Source organism: Bubalus bubalis, chromosome 8, assembly GCF_019923935.1.
Source record: "Bubalus bubalis isolate 160015118507 breed Murrah chromosome 8, NDDB_SH_1, whole genome shotgun sequence".
Taxonomy (NCBI): domain Eukaryota; kingdom Metazoa; phylum Chordata; class Mammalia; order Artiodactyla; family Bovidae; genus Bubalus; species Bubalus bubalis.
Window position 1 is genome coordinate 39,127,182 of NC_059164.1, and position 14,437 is coordinate 39,141,618.

The 14,437-nt window shown below is 37.5% G+C and overlaps 1 non-coding gene across 1 annotated transcript; it reads left to right on the forward strand.

Annotated features, from left to right (window-relative positions):
- Positions 1-2,388: 2,388 nt before the first annotated feature.
- Positions 2,389-2,490, forward strand: LOC112586678. The gene has a single exon (XR_003111175.2). It is a non-coding gene; the product is annotated as a U6 spliceosomal RNA (small nuclear RNA).
- Positions 2,491-14,437: the final 11,947 nt, after the last annotated feature.

Genomic DNA, 14,437 nt, shown 5'->3' on the forward strand with positions numbered 1-14,437 from the left:
TGAAAAGTGAAAAGTGAAATCACTCAGTTGTGTCCAACTCTTCACAACCCCATGGACTGCAGCCCACCAGGCTACTCCATCCATAGGATTTTCCAAGCAAGAGTACTGGAGTGGGGTGCCATTGCCTTCTCTGATATGTGTGTGTATATATATATATACACACACATATATGCATATGTATATATGTATATATATGCATATGTATATATATATAAATATATACATACATAAATATATACAATTATGGACTGTGAAGAAAGCTAAGCACTGAAGAATTGATGCTTTTGAACTGTGGTGTTGGTGAAGACTCTTGAGAGTCCCTTGGACTGCAAGGAGATCCAACAAGTCCATCCTAAAGGAGATCAGTCCTGGGAGTTCTTTGGAAGGAATGATGCTAAAGCTGAAACTCCAGTACTTTGGTCACCTCATGCGAAGAGTTGACTCACTGGAAAAGACTCTGATGCTGGGAGGGATTGGGGGTAGGAGGAGAAGGGGACGACAGAGGATGAGATGGCTGGATGGCATCACGACTCGATGTACGTGAGTCTGAGTGAACTCCAGGAGTTGGTGATGGACAGGGAGGCCTGGCGTGCTGCGATTCATGGGGTCGGAAAGAGTCGGACACAACTGAGCAACTGAACTGAACTGAACTGATATGTAATTTATGGTCTCCCCAGTGGTGACAGAAGTAAAGAAACTGCTGCCATTGCAGGAGACATAAGGCATGTTGTATGGATCCCTGACTGGGGAAGATCCCCTAGAGAAGGGCATGGCAACCTACTCTAGTATTCTTCCTTGGAGAATACCATGAACAGAGGAGTCTGGTGGGCTACAGGCCATAGGGCCACAAAGAGTTTGAGACAACTGTAGCAACTTATATGCTGCCTTTATAATTGATATATATGTGTATATATGATATATATGAAAGCTTCAATAGATATAACAAATACATTTAAAAACTGTGTGGTTTAAAATTTAGCTGAAATTTTAACTTGAAAATTAAATTGATATTTAATCACTGGAAAGGGTAATTACATAATTATGACACAAGTTTAGTTAAAAATCACCTTCTTTATGCATAAACAGTACAAGAAATGCTTGTTAGTTCCAACGGTTTATAATATAGACAACTGTAAGCTTAAGTAAAAGCAACGTTCCTTATTGATCCTCTGTGATGTTCTGTAAAGTTTGTCTTCACATATCTTTAAGAGGCAATTTACTCTTCTCTTCAAAGCTAAGCAAAAAGTATAAAACCCCAACTCTATTTAAGTAAAAATTTTTTTTTAATTTAAAAATAAGATAACTAAAGAAAAATGAAAACAACTTCTATTGATCTCTTCAGTATTGTTAAATGTGGGTTTAGTCCCACATGGAAGGAATTGTTTTAATGAAAATATTCAAGACTATCTGCTGAGGACAGCTAAAGTACCCTTGGTATGCATTTTATAAAACTTACCAAATTAAGTATCAAAATATGTGCAAAAATTTGAAAACAACTTTGAAAGTCTTAAAATATTCATGTAACATATTTATGATCATATTTCAAAGTTTTCTTTTTCTTCCATCTTTTGGATATAGTGTTTTTATCAAATCTATAAAGAAATATTTGACATATCAGGATGGTATGTTGTTTAAAATAACGACATATCAAATTTATAACCTTGGCAACTCAATTTCCTAAATATGGCTGCACGTAAAAATATGAACTAGAAACATTATTCCAAAGACATAACAGCAATAAGATTATTCCAGCATAGATTACTGACTTTTCAATGCTTAATGTATTTTAGCTCTGTCTCCATTCCATGTAACCTACCCTTCATTTTCTTCCTAAGGACTCAACATTAAACATACAGTTTTAATAAATGGCATCTGTTTTTCCTTTTTCCCCTCAGTGTCATAAAGTCTTCTAGGCTTATGAAATATGAACAAACCTAGGAACTAAAGATCAAAACCATAAAATGTTATAATGCTAATACTTCTCAATTTTAATAGTTAATCACCATTTGGAACAATGTACAAAAATTACTTTGCTAAAGAAAGAAGTGAAAGTTTGCTTTATTCAACTTTAAAACTACACAATAATATTTTTTTAAATTTAATCAAAATAGCCTAGAACAGTCCCTCTGGCATTGTTTGATTTAAATAATCTTTGATCAGTATTTATCTTAATAATACATATATACACTAACATATAAAAATATACTACAGAAATGGAGAGAGCAATAGATATGTTAACCAATTAATGAATGTTTTCAATGATTACTTTATACAGTCAAATGCCATGTTTCATCTAATCTAAGGTGAAGATTTTCTTTTCACATTTAAACATCTCTGAAATCAGGATGGGTCCTAAAATGACTCCAGTCAGGAAGCAGTTGTGACAGAGTTGTCATTGTCTGCCCATGTGAATCAAAACAAGCAGAGAGAAGATTCGCATGGCCCCTGTTCAAGGATGATACGCCAATTTGTGAAGTGTTCGGTATTTACTGAACTACCATGTGACCCTGCAATCACACTCCTGGGCATATACCTGGAGGAAAACAGGGCATAAAAGGATACATGCACCCTCATGTCCACTGCAGCACCGCTTACAATAACTGAGGCATGGAAGCAATCTAAATGTCCATCAACAGAGGAATGGATAAAGAGGATATGGTACATATATACAATGGCATATTATATAGCCACTGAAAGGAATGAAATGATCTCATTTGTAACAACATGATGGACCTAGAGATTGTCATACTGAATAATTTAAGTAAGACAGAGAAATACCACATACTATTGCTTATAGGCAGAATCAAAAAACGATACAAATAAACGTATTTACAAAACAGAAACAGACTCACAGACTTAGAGAATGAACTTATGATTGCCAGGGGAAAAGATGGGAGCATGAGATATTAGGGAGTTTGGGATCAGCATGTACACACAGCTATATTTAAAATGGACGACCAACAAGGTCCTAGTGTATAGCATGGGGAATTCTGCTCGCTGTTATGTGGCAGCCTGGATGGGAGGAGAGTTTGGGGGAGAATGGATACATGTACATGTATGGCAAATCCCCTTGCTGTCCACCTGAAGTTACCACAACTTTGTTATTAGCTATACTCCAATACAAAATAAAAAGTTTAAAAAACAAACAAAAAAAACAAGCAGAAAGGATATTGGGACTTGAAAGTCCAAGAGACAAAAGAGGAGCACACTTTTAAGATTTGCTATACTGCCAAAACTCTTAATGCCACACATTATAATCTACATATAAAATAAAAATGTTGACAACTCTGAGTCAAAATATCATTCATACTTGTCAGACTTTGAACATTAAGTTTTACAAATACATTAATTTATTTTGCACACACACACACACACATATATGTAAAGGGGATTTTAAAAATCTATGTATAAAATCTAAAAGATCATTTTAAAGAAGTATAAAATAAAATGTCTAAGAGATAAGAAAGCATTATACCATAGTATAATTGATAGCATTTTTTTTCCTTTCTTATCAAGAAAGAAAATAATGGTGTGTTTTTGGTATCAGTTCAGTTCAGTTCAGTCACTCAGTAGCGTCCATCTCTCTGTGACCCCATGGACTACAGCACGCCAGGCTTCCCTGTCCATCACCAACTCCTGGAGCCTACTCAAACTCATGTCCATTGAGTCAGTGATGCCATCCAACTATCTCATCCTCTGAAATCCCCTTTTCCTCCCACCTTCAATCTTTCTCAGCATCAGGGTCTTTTCATGAGTCAGGTCTTCACATCAGGTGGCCAAAGTACTGGAGTTTCAGCTTCAGCATCAGTCCTTTCAATGAATATTAAGGATTGATTTCCTTTAGGATGGACTTGTTGGATCTCCTTGCAGTCCAAGAGACTCTCAAGAGTCTTCTCCAACACCCCATTTCAAAAGCATCAATTCTTCGGCACTCAGCTTTTTTTATAGTCCACCTCTCACATCCATACGTGACTACTGGAAAAACCATAGCTTTGACTAGACACTTAAAATGTGTGATCCCACAGCTCTGAATCCACTGTGATTTCAGCTGCAGCTACTGTAGCAGTTCCTGGGCTCAACCTAAAGATCCTAGGCTCTATTTTCAGAATAACCCACAGTAAGACAGCCAGTATCTTAGATTTGATTAATTATGATAAATGAAATAAAAGGTCTTTTTTCTTTTTAAGACAAAGATAGATACAACAACTTATAGTACATTAAAGATCTCTGAGAATTATCTATTCAAATTACTCTTATAAAATTCAACATAAAATATTGAAACTAGCTGCAATAACTTATTATTCTCACATTTCTAAATACCAAAAGTATATTTAATATCTGACATATACTACAAATATCTCCAATTAATGAAATATAGGTGTGATACATAATTCAAAATACCTGGATTTTATATAGTAATAGAATACAGACTCTAATGAATATTTATATATGTTATAATCAAACACAGGTTTCATCATGATAAGAACATATCTAAAATTGTGAGTTATTTGTAAGAAGCATAAATTCCTAAGCCTTGCACATTTTCTTATATACCTCTACCCTTTCATACTAGCTACACATGGAAATCAAGGACTTTTCTCAGGTATGCTTAATAGAAAATTTGTAGTACCCAAATTTACTCACAGAACATGACCAAAAAAAACTGCTTTGCTAGTCTCATAATTTTTGCTTAAATAAATATTAACAACAACAAATTGTTATTGCACACATACCATATTCAATGTAGTATGTGCTACAGAAACATCTTTAAAATGGATAAGAAGCAGTCACTATAAGCACTCATGTTGCCCACTGTACATAGAGAAACAGAATTGGCAGAATATAACTCTCAAAATATACTTTTTAAAAGTTACAAAAAATCTAAAATGAAGATCCAAACAAAGTAAAAACTATATCTCCTTTAGTAAATTAAGGAAGCCTTTCTGGAGACTAGAACATCTCAGTAAAGGGTCAAAAAATGAGCAGACACTAATCATTGGAAGAAGGGAGAAAATATGTGCTAGACGGGCACACACTGAGCAGCAACACAGAGATGATAACATAATGCTGTTTCTTCAAACCAGAAGCTTCTCAGTGTTGCTAAGACATAACATGAAAGGTAACATGAAAAGGTGATAAGGACCTGTCACAGAGGCCATGCAGGAGAGGGCAAGGAACTGACAGAGCAGAGAAGAGCAACACTGCAGATGAGTAGGAACAGTGCTGAAATAACGCAAGATACAATATTTCAAAGGAGAGGATTATTTAAAGAAGAGGAAGACTATAATGTCAAATGCTAAAGAAAAAGATGAGGCTAAAGATGTCTGACAAAAGGTTACCAACTTGCAATGTCTATGTCCTCTGACAGCATAATGTAGTGCGGAATTTTTACTTCAAGGGGTAAGAGAGAAACCACCAACAGGGAAAATAAGTTACTCTTGCAAGAAATTTTGAGACTAACAAGGAAAAATGCTCAATCTTGATTTCTTCATTTCTTAATATTCTGCTTACAGATTTTTATCATTAAGTATCAGTGTCCTTGCAACAAAGCAATATAAAATTATATCTCTCAGCCCTACCAGAGTTACATTGATGATAAAAAATAATTGGTGCTTTGGTTTGACAATTACTGTATCATTTCTCCAGAACCAAGAACCCTAAAAATATGTAAGTGTAGTTTTCTGTAGCACAAAATGAAGAAATAGTCAACAAATGACAGGAGTTAAATTTGATGAACTTTCAAGTTCACAACTATTGAATATTTAGAGTTTTATTTTTAATAATAAATTTAATAGCATAAATAAATTATAAAGTTAACTGTAAGAAAAGAACATGTTGTTAAAAATCTTATTTATTAATTTAAATTGCTTTAAAGTATTCTACCATACAACTATACTATAAATTTAACATGGTATTTGAAATAGTTCCCATTTTTCACTATTATGTGTAACAAACTTGCAATAAGGAGTCTTCACATGCACATATGCCAGAATTTCTCTTGGACATAAACCAAGGACTGGGTCACTGCACAGGTCACGTGCAGTGTGTGTACTTTCAGATTCTACAGGTAAAGCCAAACTGATGCCCAGAGTACTACCATATGCAGCATAGGACATCTTGTTTCCCCATCCTTCCTTTATCTGAATTTTGAAAATCTAATAATTGCAAAGTGTTTTGTTGAACATTTTTCATATCTTTCAGATTTTCTCTTCTGCAAACTGTTTCTTCATCATCTAGAGTAACCTGGGATTTCGGAAAAATAAAGGGGCACTCTCTGTCCCCCTTCTGATGTCTATGTCAGAAGCTTTCTGTCCCTTCTCACACTGTAACAAAATTCTGCTATAAAAAAGCTTTGGAGTGATCAAGCCTGGTCCCTGGTCCTGAAGCGAAATCTTCTTTGGAGATCACTAAACTGACACCATTCACATAAGCTATCATCTTGGGGGCTTGTCCAGGATCTTGAGGAAAAGCTAACAAGAAGTGGCGGTTGTGTGGCGCTGGAGCGACTTTGAGGAGATACCCATGTCCAAGGGCAAAGGAAAAGCCCCAGCAAGATAGTAGGAGGGGCAAAATCACATTTAGAATCAAACCCCATACCAGCCAGAGACGCTTAGAGGGCTCAAACAAACCTTGTGCGCACCAGGACCCAGAGACCCCACAGAGACTGAGACAGAACTGTGTTTGAGCGTCTCCTGTGGAGGTACGGGTCAGCAGTGGACTGCCTCAGGGGCAGGGGCTCTGGGTGCAGCAGACTTGGATATGGCATAAACCCTCTTGGAGGAGGTCGCCATTAACCCCACCAAAGAGCTGCCAGAACTTACACAGAACTGGGGAAATAGACTCTTGGAGGGCACAAACAGAACCTTGTGCACAACAGGACCCCAGAGAAAGGAGCAGTGACCCCACAAAAGACTGACCCAGACTTGCCTGTGAGTGTCCAAGAGTCTCCAGCAGAGGCATGGGTCAGCAGTGGCCTGCTGTAGGGTTGGAAGCACTGAGTGCAGCAGTCTGTACATGGGACCATTTGAGGAGGTCACCATTATTTTCATTACCTCTACCTTAGTTTGGTCACAGGTAAATAACAGGGAGGGAATACAGCTCCACCCAACCACAGAAAATTGGATTAAAGATTTATTGATCATGGCCCCACACATCAGGACAAGACCAGTTTTTCTCAGTCAGTCTCTCCCATCAGGAAGCTTCCATAAGCCTCTTATCCTTCTCCCTCAGAGGGCAGACAGACTTAAAACCACAATCACAGAAAACTAACCAATCTGATCACATGGACCACAGCTCTGTCTAACTCAATGAAACTATGAGCCACAGAGCCATCCAAGACGGACGGGTCATGGTGGAGAGTTCTGACAAAATGTGGTCCACTGGAGAAGGGAACGACAAACTACTTCAGTATTCTTGCCTTAGAACATCATGAACAGTATGAAAAGGCAAAAAGATAGGACACTGAAAAATGAACTCGGTAGGTGCCCAATATGTTACTAGAGATCAGTGGAGAAATAACTCCAGAAAGAATGATGTGACTGGTGATAGAAGTAAAGTCTGATGCTGTAAAGAGCAATATTGAATAGGAACCTGAAATGTTAGATCCATGAATCAAAGAAAATTAAGGTGGCCAAAGAGGAGATGGCAAGAGTAAACGTTGGCATTTTAGGAATCAGCGAAATAAAATGGACTGGAATGGGTGAATTTAACTCAGATGATCATCATATCTACTACTGTGGGAAAGAATCCCTTAGAAAAAGTGGAGTAGCCATTAGTCAACAAAAGAGTCTGAAATGCACTACTTGGGTGCAGTCTCAAAAACTACAGAATGATCACTGTTTGTTTCCAAAGCAAACCATTCAATATCAGAATAATCCAAGCCTATGCCCCAACCAGTAACACTGAAGAAACTGAGGCTGAACGGTTGTATGAAGACTTACAATGCCTTCTAAAACACCAAAAAAAGATGTCCTTTTCATTATAGGGGACTGGAATACAACAGTAGGAAGTCAAGAAACACCTGGAGTAACAGGCAAATTTGGCCTTGGAGTACACAATGAAGCACAGCAAAGGCTAATAGAGTTTTGCCAAGAGAATGCACTGGTCATAGCAAACACCCTCTTCCAACAACAAAAAAGGAGACTCTACACATGGACATCACTAGATGGTCAATAACAAAATCAGATTGATTATATTCTTTGCAGCCAAAGATGGAGAAGCTCTATAGAATCAGCAAAAGCAAGACTGGGAACTGACTATGGCTCAGATCACGGGCTCCTTATTGCCAAATTCATACTTAAATTGAAAAGAGTAGGGAAGACCACTAGGCCATTCAGGTATGACCTAAATCAAATCCCTTATATTATACAGTGGAAGAGAGAAATAGATTCAGTGGTTTAGATCTGATAGACAGAGTGCCTGAAGAACTATGGATGTAGGTTCCTGACATTATACAGGAGGCAGGGATCAAAACCATTCCCCAGAAAAAGAAATGCAAAAGGGCAAAATGGTTGTCTGAGGAGGTCTTACAAATAGCTGAGAAAAGAAGGGAAATAAAAGGCAAAGGAGGAAAGGAAAGATATGCCCTACCCATTTGAATGCAGAGTTCCAATGAATAGTAAGGAGAGATAAGAAAGCCATCCTCAGTGATCAATGCAAAGAAATAGAGTAAAACAATAGAATGGGAAAGACTAGAGATCTCTTCAAGAAAATTAGAGATACCAAGAGAACATTTCATGCAAAATGGGCACAATAAAGGACAGAAATGGTATGGACCTAACAGAAGTAGAAGATATTAAGAAGAGGTGGAAAGAATACACAGAGAACTATTCAAAAAGATCTTCATGACCCAGATAATCACTATGGTATGATCACTCACCTAGAGCCAGACATCCTGGAGTGGGAAGTGGAGAGGGCCTTAGGAAGCATCACTATGAACAGCTAACAGAGGTGATAGAATTCCAGTTGAGCTATTTCAAACCCTAAAAGATGATGCTGTGAAACTGCTGCACTCAATACGCCAGCAAATTTGGAAAACTAAGCAGTGGTCACAGGACTGGAAATGTTTTAATTCCAATCCCCAAAAAAGACAATGCCAAAGAATGCTCAAACTACCACACAATTGCACTCATCTCACACGCTAGTAAAGTAATGCTCAAAATTCTCAAAGCCAGGCTTCAACAGTACATGAATCATGAACTTCCAGATGTTCAAGTTGGATTTTAAAAAGGCAGAGGAGCCAGACATCAAATTGCCAACATCCATTGGCTCATCAAAAAAGCAAGAGAGTTCCAGAAATACATCTATTTCTGCTTTATTGACTATGCCAAAGCCTTTGACTGTGTGGATCACAATAAACTGTGGAGAATTCTGAAAGAGATGGGAATACCAGACCACCTGACCTGCCTCTTGAGAAATCTGTATGCAGGTCAGGAAGCAACAGTTAGAACTGGACATGGAACAACAGACTGGCTACAAATAGGAAAGGGAGTACGTCAAGGCTGTATATTGTCACCCTGCTTATTTAACTTAAATGCAGAGTACATCATGAGAAATGCTGGGCTGGATGAAGCACTAGCTGGAATCAAGTTTGCTGGAAGAAATATCAATAACCTCAAATATGCAGATGACACCACCCTTATGGCAGAAAGTGAAGAGGAACTAAAGAGACTCTTGATGAAAGTGAAAGAGGAGAGTGAAAAAGTTGGCTTAAAACTCAACCTTCAGAAAACTAAGATCATGGCATCCAGTCCCATCACTTCATGGGAAATAGATAGGGAAAAAGTGGAAACAATGACATACTTTATTTTTTTGTACAACAAAATCACTGCAGATGGTGACTGAAGCCATGAAATTAAATGATGCTTGCTCCTTGGAAGAAAAGTTATTACCAACCTAGACAGCATATTTAAAAGCAGAGACATTACTTTGCCAACAAAGGTCCATCTAGTCCATCTATGATTTTTCCAGTAGTCATGCATGGGTATGAGAGTTTGAGTATAAAGAAAGCTGAGTGCTGAAGCATTGATGCTTTTGAACTCTGGTGTTGGAGAAGACTCTTGAGAGTCCCTTGGACTGCAAGGAAATTAAACCAGTTCATCCTAAAGGAAAGCAGTCCTGAATACTCATTGGAAGGACTCATGCTCAAGCTGAAACCCCAATACTTTGGCCACCTGATGCAAAGTAGTGACTCATTTGAAAATACCCTAATGCTGGGAAAGATTGAAGGCAGGAGAAGAAGGGGAACACAGAGGATGAGTTGGTTGGATGGCATCACTGACTCAATGGACATGAGATTGGGTAAATTCTGGGAGTTGCCGATGAACAGGGAGCCCTGGCACGCTGCAGTACACAGGGTCGCAAAAAGTCGGAAACAATGAGCAATTGAATTCAACTATATATTAATATCCACTGTACTAACTTAGGAGAAGGCAATGGCACCCCACTCCAGTACTCTTGCCTGGAAAATCCCATGGACGGAGGAGCCTGGTAGGCTGCAGTCCATGGGGTCGCTAAGAGTCAGACATGACTGAGCGACTTGACTTTTCACTTTCATGCATTGGAGAAGGAAATGGCAACCCACTCCAGTGTTCTTGCCTGGAGAATCCCAGGGACAGGGGAGCCTGGTGGGCTGTCATCTCTGGGGTCACACAGAGTCGGACATGACTGAAGCGACTTAGCAGCAGCAGTACTAACTTAAATGGATCTTGAATTTGTACCCATCATTTTAGTCCTTGTGGACTGCTGTAGTAAAAAAAAAAAATAAAATGAAAGAAATAAAAACTACCACAGATTGAATAGCTTAGAAACAATAGAAGTTTGTTCTTCACAGTTCTGGAGGCAGGGAAGTTCAGGATCAACTTCCAACATGGTCACATTCTATTAAAGGTTCCTTTTTGTGTTTAAAGTTGGTGCCTTCTCATAGCAGAAGGGGTAGGGAGACGGTGGTGTTTCTTCTATAAGAATATTAAACTCATTCATGAAGGATCCATCCTCATGACCTAAGCATCTTCCAAAGGCCTCAACTCCAATATCATCACATTGGGCATCAGGACTTCAACGTATGACTTTAGGGGAACACAAACTTTCAGACCATAGAACATGCTTTTGTAATACCATATACTGAACCATTAAAAATATTTATTTACAGAGTTATTCTTTTAATGACAAAGCATTTTATTGTACAATATAAATAAGTAAACATACTACTAAGTCGTAAGTAATCACATTAGGAAAGAATTTTCCAAAATTCTAATTTTCCACTTTAAAGCTTAAATGTTATCACTGACAACAATGGCAGTTGTTTTCCTTGAAAAGACAAGTGAACTTTTTTAGATTTTTAATTTTGCCAAAATGTCTGCCATGTCTCCTAGTATGCCTATGTCTTTTTTTTTTTTTAAGCAAATTTTTGTTCAATGAAAAAAAATGGTACTTTAGATGGCAACTCAATCACAAAAGTGCTTTTCCTCAATACAAACATTGTATTTCACTACGCAGTCGTAAGGCTCTATATACACTTCTTAGTCTCACACAGAACATTTAGAAACTAACAGTCCAGCATTGAGATTCAATGATTTAATATATTTTACTGCTTCATCAAAGATTTTCTTAAGTCAAAACATTCTTTTTCACTGCGAATGCATGGCACTTACGTATTTACAACCAACCAACAGGTTCAGTTTGGGGCCACTGTAGTTTTAACTATGAAAGCTTGAATATAATCAGTATAGATATCAATACAGAGAGAAAAAGGTAAAAAATATGTTTGGATTGTTATGAAAACAGTTTTAACCTAATGGATCTCCTGACTGTATCCTTGGAACTCCAGAGGCCTACTGGACATTCTGTGAGAATCAGTGTGCTACAGTGACCATCTCTTGTTACTGCTTCTGTGAATACACAAGTGCTGGTTTACCAGTGAACATATTTTTTTTTTTCTTTAAATTTTTTTTTTAATTTTATTTTATTTTTAAACTTTACATAACTGTATTAGTTTTGCCAAATATCAAAATGAATCTGCCACAGGTATACATGTGTTCCCCATCCTGAACCCTCCTCCCTCCTCCCTCCCCATTCCATCCCTCTGGGTCGTCCCAGTGCACCAGCCCCTAGCATCCAGCATCGTGCATCGAACCTGGACTGGCAACTCATTTCATACATGATATTTTACATGTTTCATATTTTGAGAAAGTTGGCAAGTGAGGTCCCAGAGAAAGATCTCCAGTTGTAAATTGAATTTACTGATTATCTAATGATTTTCCTTCTTAAAAAATCGAAGAGTTAATAACCTGAATCTCTTGTTCCTAAAGGGCTATTTGCTTAGTTTCTGTTTATATATCCGTAAGTACTGACGGTGATTTAGTAACATAAACAAACTCCTACTCAAAGATTTTTAATTTAGGAATCCTACCAACTCCCTCTTCTGATATGTATGTCTTTCTTACATATTTAGGGAGGGTTGTGTTCCTTTGTTTTCCAAAACTCGCAAAAGAAAATTCAGAAGATCCTAATGGCCAAATGCTATTGTGTCATGAGACTGTTTATAAGTAGTTTTATCTTGATCTAGCGAGCTCTGCTTCAAAACCAATACAATATTGTAAAGTAAAAAAATAAATTAATTAATTTAAAAAATAAAAGGACCAAAGTTATTCAGTTTACTCCATTTGCTAGAGAAGGAGCTCAGAAATTATCTGCAGAATTCTGGCCATAAATGGTGGGTACTCATCTTTGATATCCACTTCCTGTCACAGAAAAGAGATTCTAGCCCAGGCCCTTGACGAGTGACACAACAAACACTTGGAACTGTGGGGCAGGTGGCTGAAAATTATGATCTATACAGTGTTTTGAGGTTGTAATACCGAAGGTGTAAGTTCAGGGGAAAACTTTTGAACATGTTTTGAACTTTGTATCTTAAAATTATAGTTCATTGCAATTAAACATATCAGACCATAGTATACTCTAAGAATGGCAGACTAATAGATAAATAATAGAACTTTTCAGAATTGGGAAAGAGCCTGAGCAAAAAAGCTAAACAATATGTGCTTATTCTAGTGGCAAAGCTTTAAAGGTGAAATTTTGAATATTAAATTAAGTCTGGCTAATAAATGAGCTTATTTCACAGATTCAGTTCAGTTCAGTTCAGTCACTCAGTCATGTCCGACTCTTTGCGACCCCATGAATCGCAGCACGCCAGGCCTCCCTGTCCATCACCAACTCCTGGAGTTCATTCAAACTCATGTCCATCGAGTCGGTGATGCCATCCAGCCATCTCATCCTCTGTCGTCCCCTTCTCCTCCTGCCCCCAATCCCTCCCAGCATCAGGGTCTTTTCTAATGAGTCAATTCTTCACATAAGGTGGCCAAAGTATTGGAATTTCAGCTTCAGCATCAGTCCTTCCAAAGAACATCCAGGACTGATCTCCTTCAGAATGGACTGGATGGATCTCCTTGCAGTCCAAGGGACTCTCAAGAGTCTTCTCCAACACCACAGTTCAAAAGCACCAATGCTTCAGCACTCAGCTTTCTTCACAAGTCCAACTCTCACATCCATACATAACCACAGGAAAAACCATAGCCTTGACTAGACGGACCTTTGTTGGCAAAGTAATGTCTCTGTTTTTGAATATGCTATCTAGGTTGGTCGTAACTTTCCTTCCAAGGAGTAAGCATCTTCTAATCTCATGGCTGAAATCACCATCTGCAGTAATGGTGTTATTTCTGCTGTGATTTTTGATAACATGCTTTACTTTTGTTCTGGAATAAACAATCATCATTCTTTAAAAATAAACTTTGTAATGTATTTTCTTTTTTCCCATGACTTCTATAGAGCTGGTTCTTATATTTTAAGGAAAATGTAGCTTGAGTAATTGGAAGAATTACAGGAAAGAAAAAAAGATTTCATTAGTGTTTTTGCCTAGGGGTAGGTCATCAACTACAGTTGATTTATCTGAATTTTATATGTTTACTTCATAACAATTTGGGGGTAAATAACTATAAACAACTTAATGGTCAATGTCTTCACTAGGAATTGCTTGGCAGACCTTATGGCTCATTCCCCAAATTCTTACTGCTACTATGAAATTCTTTGCCATTAAAAAAAAAAAGTTCCCATTTTGAATAATATTAACAGCAGTCTAACAAGGCTTTATGCTGGAACCACCATCACCTTCTCTTTTAAAACATGATCTCCAAAGACTGTTGCTAAGATAAATACGTATGCTTGTGTTATGAACTAAATGCAATTGTGTGTGTGTTCAAATCAGTTTTAGGACTAGATTTTCTGCATCTTAAAAGGCAATATTTTTCAAATGCAAAAGAAGGGAAGCTGGGAATGCACTAGTAAGTCATGAAATTGATTTAGCAGATTCTAACCACATTTTAAATGTGAGGGAAATGCATTAAAGGATACAAGACATCCTCTAAAACTAGTTGAAAAACAC